This window comes from Hordeum vulgare, chromosome 3H (assembly GCF_904849725.1).
Source record: "Hordeum vulgare subsp. vulgare chromosome 3H, MorexV3_pseudomolecules_assembly, whole genome shotgun sequence".
Lineage (NCBI taxonomy): Eukaryota > Viridiplantae > Streptophyta > Magnoliopsida > Poales > Poaceae > Hordeum > Hordeum vulgare.
The window spans coordinates 313,714,288-313,733,992 of record NC_058520.1 but is presented as its reverse complement, the minus strand read 5'-3'; positions in this window follow the sequence as shown (position 1 = coordinate 313,733,992).

Here is a 19,705-nt window from a genome sequence, read left to right as displayed (position 1 = left end):
AGTCCTTGATGGCAAGAAGTGCCCTCACCCAAAGTTGGGGATTTGGTTCTAAACCATTATAGCTCACCAAAACCATAAAATAATTATTTTATGAATTATTTCCCTATTTTATTTGCATGTCTATTTCTTAGGCTAGAAATGGTATTCCTATATGGAAAAATACTTTTCTGCCTTAGAAAAATTTGAGAAAATTTGGAGATACTCAGAAGGACATATATTTTCCATACATAAGGTTTTAAACCCCTATTTATATTATAATTATTTCTGTAAAACCGTGAAAACCTTTTCTGGCTGGTTTGACCTTTTGAAATATTTCCAAAGGAAATATTCTCAATAAATTCCTAGAAAATTCCAGTGGTATCCCTATGCCATATTTGGTGCCCATATAAAGTTTCACCTTGATCCAAGGTGGTTAAGGTCATCAAATAATTGCAAAACCCCTTCTGTCCAGTATGAAGTTAGAGCAACTCTACATAGCAAAGTTTATCCAATGGAGCTGAAAGTTTGCAGGAGTGCCCAATACCTCAAATGAGGACTCCATGCCAAAAATGGGATTTGTGGGACTTGATTTGACAACACTCCCTTTGGAAGGAATATATCTGGTCATTTAGGGATGTTTTCAAGTTTACAAAGCTAAACTTGTTCAATGGAGCTCAAACTTGGTGTAGCCCCATGTTTTAGCACCAAACCCAATCCTGTTAAGTTGCAATGCCAGTGGTGGGGTGCAACCACCCCAAACCACTGTCGAGCACCTTTTGATAGTTGGGTAAAACCCCTCCTAACCTTAGCTAAACCCAATCCCTTTCTCCCAAACTCATAGATTAGGTGGCTAACATCAATGCCTAACTCGAGTGAAGTGGCCCTCTCTGGTTCAAAGTAGATAAATCAAAATCTACAATTTAAGCTTCAGCCCAAGGCTGACAGCACCTGTTTTCTTGTCTTCCATTGACTAGCCAAGGCTCCCACGGGACTCCAATGGCTAGGCATCTCCAAGCCAGTGCCAAGGACACGCTAGACACGTCCAAGGCACCCTAGAGCGTGCCAGCATGCCGTGGAATGCCAAAGATGCGCTCTGGGCATGCTACAGAGAGCAACCGGGGTGGGGGCGACTCCCTCGGCCAGTTCCAGCCTCCCCGCGGTGTCTCTCCTCTCCCCCGGCAGCCCTCTGCATCACGCATCCCTCAAGGCCCCTCCTTTCCTGCGCTGAGAGCCGGTGTGGCGCGTTGCCGCATGCACTAGAAGTGACAGAGGAGCGCGGCCATGATAGCTCGCCTCTCCTCTCTCCCTCTCTCTCACGGTGAGTCCTGGAGGTCCAAAACCACGTCCTGAGACAGACCGAGGCCCCTCTGCCTCGGAGCTCCAGCTAAACATCGGTTGTCGCGTCCCTCGGAGCTTTCGCCCTCTTTCCCGAGCGAATCCGTGCCCGTAGCTGCCACCTCCGCCTTAACCTGAAACCCCTCCGCTGCGGCAACCTCGTCACCGGTGAACCAGAGCCCCTCCGCCGTCGACTCGACCACCAGCAGGTAGGCGACGACGAGCCGGACCCATTCCTATCGTCGTTAGGGCCTGAGAACGTTGGTAGCCACACTGGCGTGCTCCTCCTCCTCCTAGGCCAGAGGTAGGAGACGACCCCGACAGGTGTGCCCCACCTATCGGTGGCCCATCTCTCTCTCCCTCGCTGCCCGCAGCCACTAACCGCAGGGGCCCGTGCGTCAGGTTCAAACCTGATGGCGCGCGCGCCTGGGCAGGCTGGTTGGCTGGCCAATGGGCCGGCCTAGTCCCAAGCCAAGCCAGGCCAGGGGTTGTAGCCCTTTTTCTTTTTATTTAAAACTTGATTTTAAATGATTTTTGTTAAAATATTTAACAAGTGAAAAATTATGATTCTTCCAGTGATATTTTTCTAAAAATATGTAGTATTTAACAGAACCCTTGGATGAATTTTTATAACAACTATTCTGTTTTGTACTAATAAAAAGGGTTAATTTGGAATAGTTTTGCTTCTGTTATATTGATTTTAAAAATATTCTTTCACTAAAACCAGAGACAAATATTTTTGAAATAACAATATGGATTTATCAGAATTAAACAACATTTTTAAAGTGACTTTGTGATATGTTTTGGAGTGAGCTACTTATTGCTTTTTATTTAAATTGATGATAGAAAGCCCGTGTGACCAAGGAGTTGGACTTGAAGACTCCGAAGACACCGGATACCTAGCTGACCAAGGCAAGTAGCCCTTTGACTATGTTTTGAACATATGTTATATTGCATGCTAGTAGAGAAAGTATTTCTGTTGCATGTGATCATAAGCATCGGTAGATCATTCAAGTGATGTTACCGATGGCTCCTCCGGAGCACTTGCATTTCGAGAATGATCCTACCACCTATGAGGGTCACACTAATATCATGTTGACAAGTAGAGCTAACCATAGTAGCATGAGAACGATGTTGGTATAAAAATGAAAGGTTTATGAAAACCCCGTTGGGTGCCACTAATGCCCGAGGGTGATGGTGAGTTAGGTGGCCACTTTTGGTGAAGTGGTGCACCGGGTATTTTATGTGTGTATGGCTTCGGAAATGGGATTTGATTTATGATTTGTCGACCGTCCCAACCTTACATGTACGACCACATTACCCCTTTATGGGACGGGGCTTTGTTGATTACTCTGGCCAGTGCTAGCAAAGAGCCACATTACTAGTGGCGGGAGTGATGTGTGGTCACACTCGTGATGGGGTCAAGCCAAGTAGGGCGACTATGCCATTTTAACATGTTCCAGGCACACCGTTGCTCCCTGCATGGTAGATACTGTCCAAATTCAGTGCTCGTAAGACGTACAACATGTGGGCTGGGCACCAATCGAGTGGACCTCTTTGTCTAGTATCGTGAGGGGAAAGGCACTGATCGGGTACTTACCTCGGGTATGTTATATACCGCGAGTCGTGGATGACACGGAAGTTTCCCGGATCTCGTGGTACCAGCATACTACCTCTGCAGAGTGTAAAACTATTCGAATAGCTGTGTCAACGGTCAAGGATAGTTGGGTGGTGCTTCTTAAACTACGTCCAATCGTTTCCGCATAAACCAAGTATGTGTGAGTGTGTGGTAAATAATGTTAATTTGAAAGAGTTGATATGACCAAGTTTGGTGACTTGGCATATAGGGTGAATCCGGAGTATTCAGCCCTTGATAGATATGTTGATATCTGTAACCTGTTCTTCAAATCAACATCTAGTTTATGTTGCATATCCTTGATCAAGTTTATTCATAGATAAGAAGCTATCCACCAAAGATGCATATTACTTGTTATACTTTTAGTTGAATTGTTCATATCATGGGCTGTTTGCAAGTACATTCAGAAGTACTCATTGGCTTGCCACTGATTATATTATTAACCAGACATGGAAGGACCTAAGTTTGGAGAAGAGTACGTCTTCGGAGACGGCCCTGCGGACTAGGATGCTTCCCAGTCAGAATGCCTGTTGGTGTAGGCTGATGGCATGGGCACCCGTTTAGCCCCAAGATTTCCGCCTCTAGTTGTATTAGTGTGATTTGGCCTTCTAGGCCCTACCTTGTGAACTTGACCATTCGGTCACGTGATGTAATAAACTCGGTACTTGGATGTAACACTCTTATTATTCAGCATCTGTGTGTTCGGTGAGCATTGATCTCTGGGATCACTGAGCACGTTCATTCGGTGATGTCAACCCGTAAGTCGGGGTCCCCACAGGAGCTGGGGCTCAAAACCAATCTGGATCACCCTCTCGAATGTGGATCCGACATTCTCTAACCCGAAAGGCATACTCACGAAGTAGTACGTGTCGCACGGGGTAACGAATGCGGTCTTCTCTTCATCTTCCTTGCCCATGAAAGTCTGGTGGTATCCCGAGTAGGCGTCGACGAAGGACAGCAGATCACAACCAGCAGTGGATTCCACAATCTGGTCGATGCATGGCAAGGGGAAAGGATCTTTCGGGAAAGCTTTATTGACATCGGTGAAATCGATACACAGCCAACACTTCCCGTTCGCCTTGCGCACCACGACTAGATTGGCCAACCACGTAGGATGGATGACTCCCTTAACTAGGCCTGCTGCTTCTAGCTTCTTTATCTCCTCAACAATGAACTCTTGCTGCTCGAGAGCTTGTATCCTCACCTTCTGCTTGACCGGCCGCGCGTGAGGGCAGACAGCTAGATGGTGCTCAATCTCCTTCCTGGGAACGCCGGGGATATCTTATGGCTGCCAGGCAAACACATTGAGACTCGCCCACAGGAAGGCGATAAGCGCGCTTTCCTATTTTCTGTCCAGGGTGGCACTTATGGTGAAAGTCCCACCCGTACCATCCTCCTTGGCGGGCACCTTCTTGGTCTCAGGCAGGGCAGCCTTTGACTTCTTGTCCTTGGCGGCGGAGCTCTCTGGTATCTCTACTCCGGCAGCGCAATACTCTGAGGAGGTGCGTTTGCTGGGGCCGGCTTCATGGGCCTCCTTGCCGTTCTTCCTCTTCCTACTGCCAGGAGCCGAGGTGGCGGGAGTGGGCTCCTTGTCGACGGACGCTGCGATGACTTCTCGGTAGAGGCGGTTGGTGCAAACAAGCATGTCCTTCTTGTCGGCGTTAACGTTGATGACGACGATAGGATCGGGCATCTTCAACGTATTGTAGGCGTAGTGTGATGCCGCCATGAACTTGGCCAATGCGGGGCGCCCGAGGATCCCATTGTAGGCAAATGGGTTGTCGGCAATGTCGAAAATAACCTTCTCAGTCCCGTACTTCTGGTCGCTGCCGAAGGTTACCAGTAGTGTGATCTTCCCCTTCGGCTGGATCTTCCCAGGGTTGATCGCTTGAAACGCTCCCGTTTCCTCGAGGTCCTCGTTTGGGATTTGCAGCCTCCACATGACGTCGGGGGAAATGAGGTTCAGGCCAGATCCACCGTCCACCAACATCTTCGCCACCTTGAGGCTGCGGATCGTTGGCAAAACCAACAATGGCAAACACCCGATCGCAGTAACTCGGTCAGGGTGATCCTCAGAGTCGAAGATGATGGGCGTGCTCGACCATTTCAGGGGATTACAGACCCCGACGGAGGGCCCGACCGTGTTCACTTCCCTCGCCCACTTTTTCAGTTGGCGGTCGGAAGAATGTAGCAACGCACCTCCGTCGAGGCACATCATGTCGGTGGCCCTCTGAAACTCATGGTCGCTCGGGTCGTCCTCTGGGCTGCCTTCATCCTCATCTTCCTCCTTGTCTCGCCATCATGTGGGTGCCTCCCCCTTGTTTCGAGCCTTGCCGGGGTATCCTCCGCGACCACCCTTCTTCCTGCCAGACCCCTCTGCACCATATTGGGCCTTCTCCTTGTCGCGCCGCTCGTACTCAGCCTTTTGCTTTTCGGTGAGTTCCTCGACTTGGCGGCAGTCCTGGAGGTCGTGGCCCTTGGTATGATGGATCTTGTAGTACTGTTTGCCGGAGTCGTCCGGCTTGTCGTCGGCTGCCAAGGCATGGTAGGAGTTGCACCCGGTAGCGCCTTTAACGGGGGTCTCCGCCTTAGCCTTCTTGGCGACATCGTCGTTGTGGGAAGTGTCGACAGCAAATACGGCCTTTCTCTTCCTCTTCTTGTTGCATTTCTTCCCCTTGCTCGATGGAGGTTCAGCGTCATCATCTTCGGAGTCGGCTTCCGCACTGGTGCCCTCACCAGGAAGCCTCGTCCCTTCCTCTTCCCGCGCGCACTTGTCGGCCAGAGCATAGAGCTCGTCGACGTCGCGGACCTTGTTCATTGCAAGTTCCTCCCGCATCTTCCGGTTGCGCACGTTATGATGGAACGCGCTGATGACGGTGGCTGGGTGGACATCCGGGATGTTGTGTTGAATGCGGCTAAATCTCTGGATGTACATGCGCACGGTTACTCCCTCCTTCTGGGGGGTGATGTGTGATAATCCACAAGTATAGGGGATCGCAACAGTTTTCGAGGGTAGAGTATTCAACCCAAATTTGTTGTTTCGACACAAGGGGAAGCGAAAGAATATTCTCGAGTATTAGTAGTTGAGTTGTCAATTCAACCACAACTGAAAGACTTAGTATCTGCAACAAAGTTTCAATAGCAAAGTAGTGTGATAGTAACAGTAGGAGTGGTAACAGTAGCAACGGTAACAGTAGCAGTAGTGATAGCAGTAGCGGTAAAGTAACTTAGCAAGGACCGGTAGGAAAAGACTCGTAGGCATTGGATCAGTGATGGATAATTATGTCGGATGACATTCATCATGTAACAGTTATAACATGGGGTGATTTGTAACTAGCTCCAGTTCGTCAATGTAATGTAGGCATGTATTCCGTATTTAGTCATACGTGCTTATTGAAAAGAACTTCCATGACATCTATTGTCCATCCCTCCCGTGGCAGCGGGGTCCTAATGGAAACTAAGGGATATTAAGGTCTCCTTTTAATAGAGAACCAGAACAAAGCATTAGCACATAGTGAATACATGAACTCCTCATACTATGGTCATCTCCGGGAGTGGTTCCGGCTATTGTCACTCCGGGGTTGCCGGGTCATAACACATAGTAGGTGACTACAACCTGCAAGATAGGATCAAGAACACACATATATTGATGAAAACATAATAGGTTCAGATCTGAAATCATGGCATTCGGGCCCTAGTGACAAGCATTAAGCATAGCAAAGTAGTAGCAACATCAATCTTAGAACATAGTAGATACTAGGGATCAAACCCCATCAAAACTAACTCGATTACATAATAGATCTCATCCAACCCATCACCGTCCAGCAAGCCTACAATGAGATTACTCACGAACGGTGAAGAGCATCTTGGAATTGGCGATGAAGGATGGTTGGTGATGACGACGGCGTCGATTTCCCCTCTCCGGAGCCCAGAACGGACTCGAGATCTGCCCTCCACAGGAAGAACAGGTGGTGGCGGCAGCTCCGTGTCGTGAAACGCGATGAACTCTTCTCTCCTAATTTTTTCTGGGTGAGAGAGAATATATAGAGCTGGAGCTGGAGGATGTGGAGCCACGAGGGCCTCACAAGCCTGCTAGGCACGGCCAGGGGGGGCCGTGCCTCTTGGGCTTGTGGGCTCCTGGCTCCGCGTCTCCAGGTAATTCTTGCACCAGTATTTTTTATATATTCCACAAAAAATCCTCGTAAATTTCCAGGTCATTCCGAGAATTTTATTTCTACGCAAAAACAACACCATGGCAATTCTGCTGAAAACATCGTGAGTCTGGGTTAGTTCCATTCAAATCATGCAAATTAGAGTCCAAAACAAGGGCAGAAGAGTTTGGAAAAGTAGATACGATGGAGACGTATCAACTCCCCCAATCTTAAAGCCTTGCTTGTCCTCAAGCAAACCAGTTGACAAAACAAAAACTTTTACGAGCTCTATTTAATCTTGTTGTTGTAATTATGTCTAACTCATATTCAGATTTTCAGCAAGATCATAAGCTAACCACATAAGCAATGACATTTAGGTCTCATGGTGTACTCATATCAATGCCATAATCAACTAGCGAGCAATAATAATGAGTTTCAAACGTCAACATTTCAATCAAAACAATCATGAAACAATATGAACAGGTGGTATCTCGCTAGCTCTTTCTGAGACAGCAAAACATAAATGCAGAGCACCTTCAAAGACCAAGGGCTTACTGAGCATTGTAATTCATGGCAAAGAAGATCCAGTCACATTCATACTCAATACCAATTAATAGCAAAGCATCAAAATGACGTAGGTGCTCTCTAATTGGTGCCTTTATAAGAAGAGGATGACTCAACAAAAACGTAAATAGATAGGCCCTTCGCAGAGGGAAGCATTGATTTGCAGAGGTGCCAGAGCTCAAGCTTTTAAAACAGAGATACATAATTTTGGGTGGTATGCTTTCATTTTCAACGCGATGACCAAGAGTTTTCACCATCTTCCATGCTACACAAATTATAGGCGGTTCCCAAATAGAGAAGTAAGGTTCTGACTCCCCCACCACCGGTCAATCACACTCCACGACTAGCCGAATCCTTGGGTGCCGTCCATACCAACAACAATCTAGGGGGAGTTTCGTTTACAATTATATTTTCGATTTGAGCATGGAACTGGGCATTCCGATTACCGGCCCCTTTCTCGTGAGTGATAGTGAATAAACACGTATCGAGGATAACACGCCTAGCATGGAAGATGTTGACTGCCCCTTGTCACCACATGAGCGGTTCGGGCATACAAAACAGATTATTACTTGAAGATTTAGAGAGTGGCAGATGCAAATTTACTTGGAACGGCAGGTAGATACGGCATATAGGTAGGTATGGTGGACTCATATGGAACAACTTTGGGTTTATGGAAGTGGATGCACAAGCAGTATTCCTGCTTAGTACAAGTGAAGGCTAGCAAAAGACTGGGAAACGTCCAAGTAGAGAGCGACAACAGTCATCAATATGCATTGAAATTAACCAACATTGAGTGCAAGCATGAATAGGATATAAATCACCATAAACATGAATATCATAGAGGCTATGTTGATTTTGTTTCAACTACATGCATGAACATGTGCCAAGTCAAGCCACTTGAATCATTCAAAGGAGGATACCATCCTATCATACTACATCATAACCATCTTGAAATTCATGTTGGCAATCAAGACAAACCATTATAAGCTCCTAGCTAATTAAGCATGCCATCAGAAATTATGATCTCTAAGTTGTCATTGCAAACATGTTTCTCTCATAACAATGTTGAATTAGGAACGATGAGCTAGGCATATTTACAAAAACAAAATAGGTCGAGTTCATACCAGCTTTTCTAGGCTCGGTCACTTCATCATATATCGTCATTATTGCCTTTCACTTGCACGACCGAATGATGTGAATAATAATACGAGTGCTCGTGCATTGGACTAAGGTGGAATCTACAAGCAAACTCAGAGGAGGAGACAAAGTAATATGGCTCTTTGATGGATAAACAATTATGCATATGAGAGCCACTAAACATTTTAATCATGGTCTTCTACCTTGACCCAAAGAAAAAAAAACTATTTACATGGGAAAGCTCCAACAAGCAAAAGAAGAACGGGAAATCTTTTTGGGTTTTCTCTCTAATTACCACTAAGCAAGCTAGAAAGTAAACTTACAACTAATTTTTTTTGTTTCAATTTAAACAGACACACGAGAAGGAAGCGAGAAAAAGAAATAAACTAGCATGGATGATACAATGGCAAAGTGTGAACACCGACTATCAAAGTGAAAGTGTGAGCATGAATATAAAGTTGGTGAGAAACACGTACTGCCCCAAGCTTGGGCTTTTGGCCTAAGTTGGTTTACTCCCATGTCTGGTCCGGGCGATATCCAAAATGATAATGGGGGTTGTACGGGAACGCGGCAGCTACCGCCTGAATAGTTGCCTCTCGGAGGCGAGCAGCTTCGCCTCCCTCTCATACTGCTCTGCCTGTCCTCTGGTTATGTAATATCTCCGTTTTACCTGAAAGTCAAAGTAAGGCAGGAGGAGGAAGGGTAATATGGAAAACACGTTGTCCGTTAAATATTAACCGGCATAGAAGGGATTCATTATCCCTCTCAAGGAACTTATAACGTGTCATAGCGGTGCGATCAAGGAAAGTTGTATGGAGCGGGGGATCTCCTCTGCGGATGGGTATTCCAAGAAAATTTGCTATGCGAGTGGCATAGATCCCACCAAATAAATCCCCTTCATTAGCACTATTATTTAGCCTCCTCCTGATTATAGCTCCCATGTTGAAACTTCTATCACCCATTACTACGCTCTTAAGAATACTAAGGTTAGGTGCGCAGAGGTGACAATGCTCAATCTTGCCGTTAATGCATCTACCTATGAAGAGGGCAAAGTAATGTAAGGCAGGAAAATGAATGCTCCCCATGGTAGCATGCGTAATATCTCTAGTTTCTCCAACAGTTATATTAGAAATAAAATCTCTAACCGAAGACTTAGGAGGCTCATTGGGACTACCCCAATCAGGTATCTTGCAAATTCTATTAAAATCCTCTAAATCCATGGTATACGATTTGACATAAAGATCAAACAGTATGGATGAATCACGACCAACTGAAAATTTGAATCTATGAACAAAAGAGGCAGTGAGTGTAGTATATTGTTAGCATTTGTTGGAGATGAATTCTTTGAGCCCGGCATTGTGAACAAATGTATCAAAATCATCCTTGAAACCTGCATCAATCATGAATTCATTGGAAGGCCATTCAGAAGGTTGTACCTGTGCGTTCCTCGTCTGATAAGGATCGGGTTCCCGAATCGAGAGACGGGGACCCCTTTTGCTTGACGAACCACCATGATAGTTTCTCCTGAACATCTTCTTTTTCTGAAATTTTTAGTGACTCAAAAGAAAAGTGAACAAGGTTCAACAAAACTCATGGCAACTAGTCCTACAAGTCCCTAGAGGCCATATCATGCATCAAAACTAGTGGGGACCAACTAAAATTAACATGCAAAGCTCCAGAACAAGGTCACCAAGACAGCAAAAATACACAACGAATAAAGCACTAGATCAGAAACTAATTGGACCAATGGAGGAGTCACATACCAAGGAACAATTCCCCAAAACAGTTTGGTGAATGGGGCTTTGCACAAGGAGATCGAAAAATGCAACAATAAGAGCAAGAACACCGGTTTGAGCTGTGGAATGATTTTTTCTCGAGGTAGGAGCAGGAGATGGGAGCTGGAATAAGTGGAGGGGGGCCACGTGGGACCCACAAGCCTGCTAGGCGCGGCCAGGGGGTGCCCACGCCTCCTGGGCTTATGGCCCACTGGTGCATTCCCGTGACTAGCTTCCTATCTTAAAAAATTCAAATACTCCAGAAAAAATCATACTTGAATTTCAAGGCATTTGGAGAACTTTTATTTTCGGGACACTTTTCTAAGGGACGGAGAAAGCAGAAAACCGGGAGAAAAAGCTAAATTTATCATTTTTCTTCTAAGCAACAGAAAGTAAAAGTTGGGAACAAAAGGTTGTGACTTCTGGATTCATCCATCTCATGGTCATCAAAAGAAATCCGTCAATGAGGTTGATCAAGTCTCCTTGACAAACTTTTTTCGAATCACATAGAACCGGAGAATTTTCAAATAATCACTAGGTTACCTCAACGGGGATGTGCATATCCCCAACAAGTAAATCATACTTCATATTGACAGTAGGTATAGGGCATTTAAAGCCTCCAATAAGAATTGATCAAGATTACTCAATAGCATTGATGCAATGAACTCGATATTGTTTCTTCGGAAAGTGCACCGTATGCTCATTACCATTAACATGGAAAGTGACATTGCCTTTGTCGCAATCAATAACAACCGCTATAGTGTTTAAGAAGGGTCTTCCAAGGATGACCGCCATGGCATCATCCTCGGGAATATCCACAATAACAAAGTCCGTTAAGATAGTAACGTTAGCAACCATAACAGGCACATCCTCGCAAATGCCGATAGGAAAAGCAGTTGATTTGTCGGCCATTTGCGAGGACATTTCAGTAGGCGTCAACTTATCAAATTCAAGTCTACGATATAAAGAGAGAGGCATAACACTAACACCAGCTCGAAGATCGCCTTAAGTAGTTCTAACATAATTTCCTTTAATGGAGCAAGGTATAGTGGGCACTCCGGGATCACCTAGTTTCTTAGGAGTCCCATCCTTGAAGGTGTAATTAGCGAGCATGGTGGAAATCTCAACCTCAGGTATCTTCCTTTTATTACTCACAATATCTTTCATGTACTTAGCATAAGGAGACATTTTGAGCATATCTGTAAAACGCATTTGCAAAAAGACAGGTCTAATCATTTCAACAAAGCGCTCAAAATCCTCATCATCCTTTTTCTTGGATGGTTTGGGGGGAAAGGGCATGGGTTTCTGAACCCATGGTTCTCTTTCTTTACCATGCTTCCTAGCAATAAAGTCATTCTTATCGTATCTCTTGTTCTTAGGTTGTGGGTTATCAAGATCAACAATAGGTTCAATCTCCACATCCTTATCATTACTAGGTTGAGCATCATCCTGAACACCACTATCAATATTATCACTAGGCTCATGTTCATCACCAGATTGTGTTTCGGCATCAGAAACAGAGACATCATTTGGATTCTCGGGTGTAACGGCAACAGGTTTGCTAGCATGCAAGTTCCTATCATCTTTCTTTTTCTTCCTAATACCAGGATGACTAGGTGCATCAGTGTTAATTCCTTCAGAATCTTGTTCAATTCTCTTAGGATGGCCCTCAGGATACAAAGGTTCCCGAGTCATTCTACCACATATAGTGACAACTCTAACAGAATTGTCATTCAACTCATTGAGCAAGTCATTTTGAGCCTTAAGTACTTGTTCTACTTGAGTAGCGACCATAGAGGCATGTTTACTCAAAATCTTAAGATCATTGACATTTCTATCCACACAATCACTTATATGATTAATCATACGAGAATTTTGTTCCAATTGTCTGCTAACATAATCATTGAAACTTTGTTGTTTGGCAACAAAGTTATCAAATTCATCTAAGCATAAGCTAGCAGGTTTATCATAGGGAATATCACTCTCATTGAATCTACGAAGAGAATTTACCTCTACTACCTTTGTCGTGTTATCATGACCATGTATTTCTTCGATAGGTGGTAGATTCTTAACATCTTCATATTTAATACCTTTCTCTTGCATAGATTTCTTGGCTTCTTGCATATCTTCAGGAATGAGGAATAGAATACCTCTTTTCTTCGGAGTTGGCTTCCGAGGTGGTTCGAGAATAGTCCAAGCATTATCATTGCTCAGGATATTATTCTATAGAATTTCAGCTTGTTCCACAGTTCGTTCCCTGAAAACACAACCAGCACAACTATCTTGGTGTTTCCTAGAAGCATCGGTTAGTCCATTATAAAAGATATCAAGTATTTCATTCTTCTCAAGAGGGTGATCAGGCAAAGCTTTAAGTAACTAGACAAGCCTCCCCCAAGCTTGTGGGAGACTCTCTTCTTCAACTTGCACAAAGTTATATATATCATGCAAGGCAGCTTGTTTCTTATGGGCAGGCAAATATTTCTCAGAGAAGTAGTAAATCATATCCTCGGGACTACGCACACAACCAGGAGCAAGAGAAGTAAATCAAGTCTTAGCATCACCCTTTAGTGAGAAAGGAAACAACTTAAGGATATTGTAATGGCGAATGTTTTCCTCATCCGTGCATAGGGTGGCTATATCATTCAGTTTAGGGCCAGTTTTTTGGTAGATTTTTTGGGCTTCTAGAATAAGCTGCCCCCTACCCAGCTTATTCTAGAAGCCAAACTAAAAACATTTTTCTAGAAGCCTAGTAATCAAGACTTAATTAGTAGGCTTCTAAAAGAATATATTTGATTGGGCTTCTAGAATAAGCTGGGTAGGGGGCATCTTATTTCAGCTTATTCTAGAAGCTGCGAAAAAGAACTGGCCCTTAGTAAGATGTGCTACAACTATTTCACATTCATTACCATGAAAAGGATCAGATTCAACCAAAGTGATTAACTCAGGATTGACAGAGAATTCATAATCCTTATCAGTAACAAAGATGGGCGAAGTAGCCAACCTAGGATTGTATTTCATTCTAGCATTTAGAGATTTTTCTTTCCACTTGCACAATAAATTCTCAAGATCATAGCTATCCTTGCAAGCAAGAAAGTCTTTAGCTACCTCTCCCTCCATAACATAACCCTTAGGTATATCAGCCAATTCATATCTAGGAGAGCTAGGTCTAAGAGGTGTAACAGCAGGTTCCACTTCTATAATTTCATCAGTTTCAGAAGTATCAACACATTCAACAGTAACTCTAGCAATTTGTGCATCAAGAAATGCACCCAGTGGAAAATCATTATCAAGCAAAGCAACATCATAAGCATCATGGATAGTAGAAGCAGCATCATCAAGCACAGGCGACATATCAAAATTACCAATAGGTGGTGGTGTCGCAAATTTACTCATAACTAAAGGTGAATCAAGTGCAGAGCTAGATGGAAGTTCCTTACCCGTCCTCGTAGTTGAGGGCAAGACCTTAGTTGTTGGATCTCTCGGATTCCTCATAGTGATCAACAGACGTAAATCCCAGGTGACTCAGAGAACAGAGCTATGCTTCCCCGGCAACGACGCCAAAAAAGGTCTTGATAACCCACAAGTATAGGGGATCGCAAAAGTTTTCGAGGGTAGAGTATTCAACCCAAGTTTGTTGATTCGACACAAGGGGAAGCCAAAGAATATCCTCGAGTATTAGCAGTTGAGATGTCAATTCAACCACACCTGAAAGACTTAGTATCTACAGCAAAGTTTCAATAGCAATGTAGTGTGATAGTAACAGTAGCAGCGATAACAGTAACAGTACTGACAGCAGTAGCGGTAAAGTAACTTAGCAAGGACCAGTAGGAAAAGACTTGTAGGCATTGGATCTGTGATGGATAATTATGTCAGATGACATTCATCATGTAACAGTTATAACATGGGGTGATTTGTAACTAGCTCCAGTTCGTTAATGTAATGAAGGCATGTATTTCGTATTTAGTCATACGTGCTTATGGAAAAGAACTTTCATGACTTCTATTGTCCTTCCCTCCTGTGGTAGTGGGGTCCTAATGGAAACTAAGGGATATTAAGGTCTCCTTTTAATAGAGAACCGGAGCAAAGCATTAGCACATAGTGAATACATGAACTCCTCATACTATGGTCATCTCTGGGAGTGGTTCCGGCTATTGTCACTCCGGGGTTGCCGGGTCATAACACATAGTAGGTGACGACAACTTGCAAGATAGGATCAAGAACACACATATATTGATGAAAACATAATAGGTTCAGATCTGAAATCATGGCACTCGTACCCTAGTGACAAGCATTAAGCATAGCAAAGTAGTAGCAACATCAATCTTAGAACATAGTGGATACTAGGGATCAAACCCCATCGAAACTAACTCAATTACATAATAGATCTCATCCAACCCATCACCATCCGGCAAGCCTACGATGAGATTACTCATGAACGGTGAAGAGCATCATGGAATTGGCGTTGAAGGATGGTTGGTGATGACGACAGCGTCGATTTCCCCTCTCCGGAACCCAGAACGGACTCCAGATCTGCCCTCCAGAGGAAGAACAAGTGGTGGCGGCGGCTCCGTATCGTGAAACGCGATGAACTGTTCTCTCCTAATTTTTTCTCGGCGAAAGAGAATACATAGAGCTGGAGTTGGAGGCTGCGGAGCCAAGAGGGCCTCACAAGCCTGCCAGGCGTGGCTAGTGGGGGGCGCCTCCAGGTCATTCCGAGAACTTTTATTTCTGTGCAAAAACAACACCATGGAGATTCTGCTGAAAACAGCGTCAGTCCAGTTTAGTTCCATCCAAATCATGCAAATTAGAGTCCAAAACAAGGGCAAAAGAGTTTGGAAAAGTAGATACGATGGAGAGGTATCAATGTGCAAGTCGCTCTCCTGGCCAGGGGCTTGGCGGCCGCTAGTAAAGGCGCCAATGAAATCCTGGCACATGTCCTTCCAAGAAGATATGGAGTTCTTGGGCAGATGCATCAACCAAGACCTCACGTTGGGCTTAAGCACCAACGAGATGAAGTTGGCGAGTATCTTGTCATCCCGGCCCCAGGCAGCCTGCACCGCGATGGTGTAGATGCTCAGGAACTCGGATGGGTGAGTACTTGTCGTCGTTTGGGAGCTGGGCCACTGGACTCGCCGGAGCTCGGGGGTGAAGGCCGGGTAACCCACCTCGTAGGGTAGAGCGCCACGGTACCCTGAGGATGCCGCGTCCGCGATAGTCTCAGCTCACTTGTTTGACTGGCGATGCGTCTCTCTCGCAGGACGTGATGCTGGTCACGGCGGATGCGCGGGTCGTTGGATCCAGTGGAGTCGTCGGAGACGACGACCTGTTGCCTCCGCCTCGGCGGGGAATGCACCATGGTGGTAGCATCCCCTTCCTCCTCTGTGTGGTCGTGGGAAGGCATGTTGGAGGGTCGTTTCGACGTCTCCGGCAGCTCTGGCGCGTCTCCGTTGGTGAAGGCGACGAGGCTTTGAATGGTGGCCCTCCATTCCTTGAGCTTGTCCGTCGTCGGAGAAAAATCTAGGAGCAATTGTGCACACTTCAGCGCTTCCGCCAGTGAGGGGTGATGCGACACGTGGGTGGAACATGAGGGGATCTTGCTCCTGGCAGTGCCAGAAGGGGCCGCTCCTTGGCCACGCGAACGTGCGCGCGCCCTTCCCCGCCATGGTTTGTGTATGCCTCCCGTGAGTGTCTTGGGTTTGAGGACCAGGGGTTCGTCGTCATGGTGGCGAAGGATCGCCATCCTGGGGCCGTCCGTCGTGCGTGGCCTAGGAAGGCCGCGGCATGGGCATTGCCACGGGCCCTCCAATGTCCATAGAAGTAGCCACGCCGCCTGTTGGCTGCGCAACTCCATCCTTGGACGTTCTGGCGTACACGGGATCGCCAGGGCCGCGGACGATCCCGCTCACCCGCCTTTGATTTACAGAATGCTATGGGAGTTTCGGGGCTCCCCCCCTCCCGCTCTCGTGCCCCCTCCTGCCTGCTCCGTGGCAGGTTCACTAGGCACGGGTGTCTCGGCCGCCGTCGCGCTCCTCCTCTTGGGAGCCATGGCGGTGGTGTGGATGCAGAAATCCGGCCACTGACCACTAGATCAGGTCGATGCGGCCCTCTTCCCCCTATGTGGCGCGCCAAAGATGTCGGCGAAAGGATCGACACCTATGGGGGCCTTGAGTGTCCCCTTTTGCTGGTTTGGCGGGGAGAGGGGTCGCGGCAAGAGAAGAACCAACAGTCAGGGTCCGACAAGGTCTCTTTTTCCCAGCTTCGGGCCGCGTGGTGCGTAAAACCCCACTCCTGCATGTGTTTAGTTATTCGTTTTGGGATTACTATAGATCTGTCCCTTTTACAGCCTTTCGATTTTTCAAAAAGCCAAAAGCCCTTTCTACTAACCCTTGGGCCTCCTTTTATAGGTGAAGGGGTCACCATAGTGGCTCAGCGGGTGAACGGTGGGTTCACGTGTGGAACAGCACCGACCGACCGCCATAGTGTTACTGTGGTGCATTAAATGCTTCGACAGACTTCCCTGACCTTGTCAGGGGGGGGGTGGACACGTACCCACACGTGGAAACTTCGGGGTGTCCCGCTGGCATGTGGGCGGACGCGTGGTCCATGCATCGGCGGTGGCGTGTACGTCGGTGGAGGCGTTTGCACGTCACGAAGGCGCCCTGTGCCTGCGCCTCTCCTCGGACCTTCTCTTCCTTCTCGGTAGGGTTACCTTGCCGGGGGCACTTCTTATTCCTCTTGGCAGGGAGGTGATGGTTTGCCGAGGCCTTATAAATCTTCCCGGCAATGAAGGCTTGCCGGGGCTGAGTCCTCCTTCCTTAGCTCGAGGGTCTCGCCTTGGCAATGTCTATCTCCCCGGTAGGGAGCTCCTGCTGGGGTCTTCTCTTCATTCCCAGCAAGCGAGTGCTTGTCGGGGGCTTGCAATCTGTAATTTAGGGGGGGCTTCCGAGTCTTGCTTCCGCCCTAGGCTCCAGCAACGCGCCTTGCTGCTGCAGAGGGGTTGCCGGTGTCCGCGCACTAGTCCGGGGTACTAGAGACCCCGGTCTTTAGTGCACCGACACAGGACCAATGAGATCTATGTGAAGGAGCTCTAAGGGACTTTTAGAGTAGATGATAGTCATGGGACGATGAGACGTTTCATGAAGCATTCCTTCAATACAAGCACTGCAAGGACGGTCTTTGGCAAAACTCACATTTGTTAGTCCATGAACATGGCCCCCTTTGAGGACACTTTGCAAAGATCTCATGTTGACATGAGCTAGTCGGCGATGCCAAAGCCAATCCACATCAACTTTAGACATTAGACAAGTCGCGATCTTAGTAGGTCTCTCCGAGAAGTTTACCACATAGAGACCATTCTCGGCATGTCCAACAAACGATAATTTAAGAGTCTTGCTCCACAAAAGGGCCACTATATCAAGATGAAACAATGTGTCAAAGCCCATAATTGCAAGCTGACGAACGGAAAGCAAATTGTATGCAAGGGACTCAACAAGCATGACCTTCGCCATAGATAAATCTTGAGAGATGACCACCTTGCCAAATCCCATTACCTTAGATGTTGAGGCATCAACAAATTGGACATGGGTGGGCATAGATGGAATTGGATGCACATCCACCACCAAGTCCTTGCTCCTGGTCATATGATTTGTGGCTCCACTATCGAGCAACCATGACACTCCACCGGAAGCAAACTCCTACAAGAGGTCAATGCTTAGATTTAGGTTCCCATTCTTGAATGGGTGCTCTGATGTTAGAAACAAGGGTCTTAGGAACACAAATAACCCATTCAATGTACTCATAATAAGAACAAACGAATTTAGCATAAATATGCCCATCACTAGCACGGCATAAAACATAAGAGGGGTTAAAGTCGCCATCTTTGTTGGTAGAGGTGGTTTTGCCCTTCTTGGCATTATCACCCCCTTCCTTGTTCTTCATATTTTTATGAGTACTCTCACCCTGTTTGACAAAAATATCCTTGAGAGGGGAAGATAGCTTTGTCTTGTTCTTCTGTTTATTCTTAGACTTGGGTACAAACCCAAGTCGCTTCTTTCCTAGAACTTCCTTTTGAATACTCAAAAGGTCATTTAGGTTCTTCTCGCCTTGGATGCATGACACAAAGCCCTTTTCGAGTTGTTCTTTCAGCTTTTCATTCTCCTCCACAAGATGCACATGCTCACAACAAGGGTTAATAGCACAAGCATTAGCAATTAGCACAAAAGGAGGACAAGTAGAAATTTCCTTGGTTAGTTTTACTCGGAGTTGATCATGAGACTCCTTAAGGGAGGAATTAACACATTTCAAGACCTTGTGGGCCTCTTCAAGTGTATCAAATTCTTCCTTGAGTCTATCATGTCCAATCCCAAGTGCAACTTTCTTGGAATTAAGCACACAGGTAAGAACTATAGCATGATCAAGATCTTTTTGCAATTTAGCATGATCAACGTTGTGTGACTCCTCAAGAGCCAAACGAAGACCACAATCTTCTTTTAGTGCAATGGATAGTTCCGTGATCTCATCGGTGTAATCACGAATATGTCCCTCCAACTTGGAGATAGTATCCTCATGAGTCTCAATGAGATCATTGGCCTCACCAAGTTGTTCCAAAAGAGCAACAAAGTGCTTCTTGGTTTCACCCTTGATCTTACACAGGAATTTTTCAAACTCATTCTCATCAAGCTCCACTACTTCACTATTATCAATACAATCTAACAATAAAGGAGAAGTAGTGATAGTGGTCTTAATGTTGGGGGTTACCTTATTGATAACTTTTGGCCATGAGACACTTGGTGATGGGGTTCTTGTTGGTGGCGCCGAAGAGAGACACCTTAGGGGAGGAAGTGGCAGTGGCCACGGTAGCCGTTGCCATCCCCTCATGGCCTGTATCATCTTCGTCATCATCGGAAGGTGTAATCTTCATTGGACACCAAACCCCTTGGAGGAGTCTTCTTGGTGAAGATAATCTTGCTTGGGAACGACTAGGCTTTGTATTTCTGAATGAGCTTGCCCCCTTTGTCCCCCCTCTTATCATAAGGGAAATCTACCGCAAAGTGACTAACATTGCCGCAATTGTAGCATGTCCGTACTCGTTGCTTGTTCTTGGACCCACTTTAGTTGTCCTTGGAGAA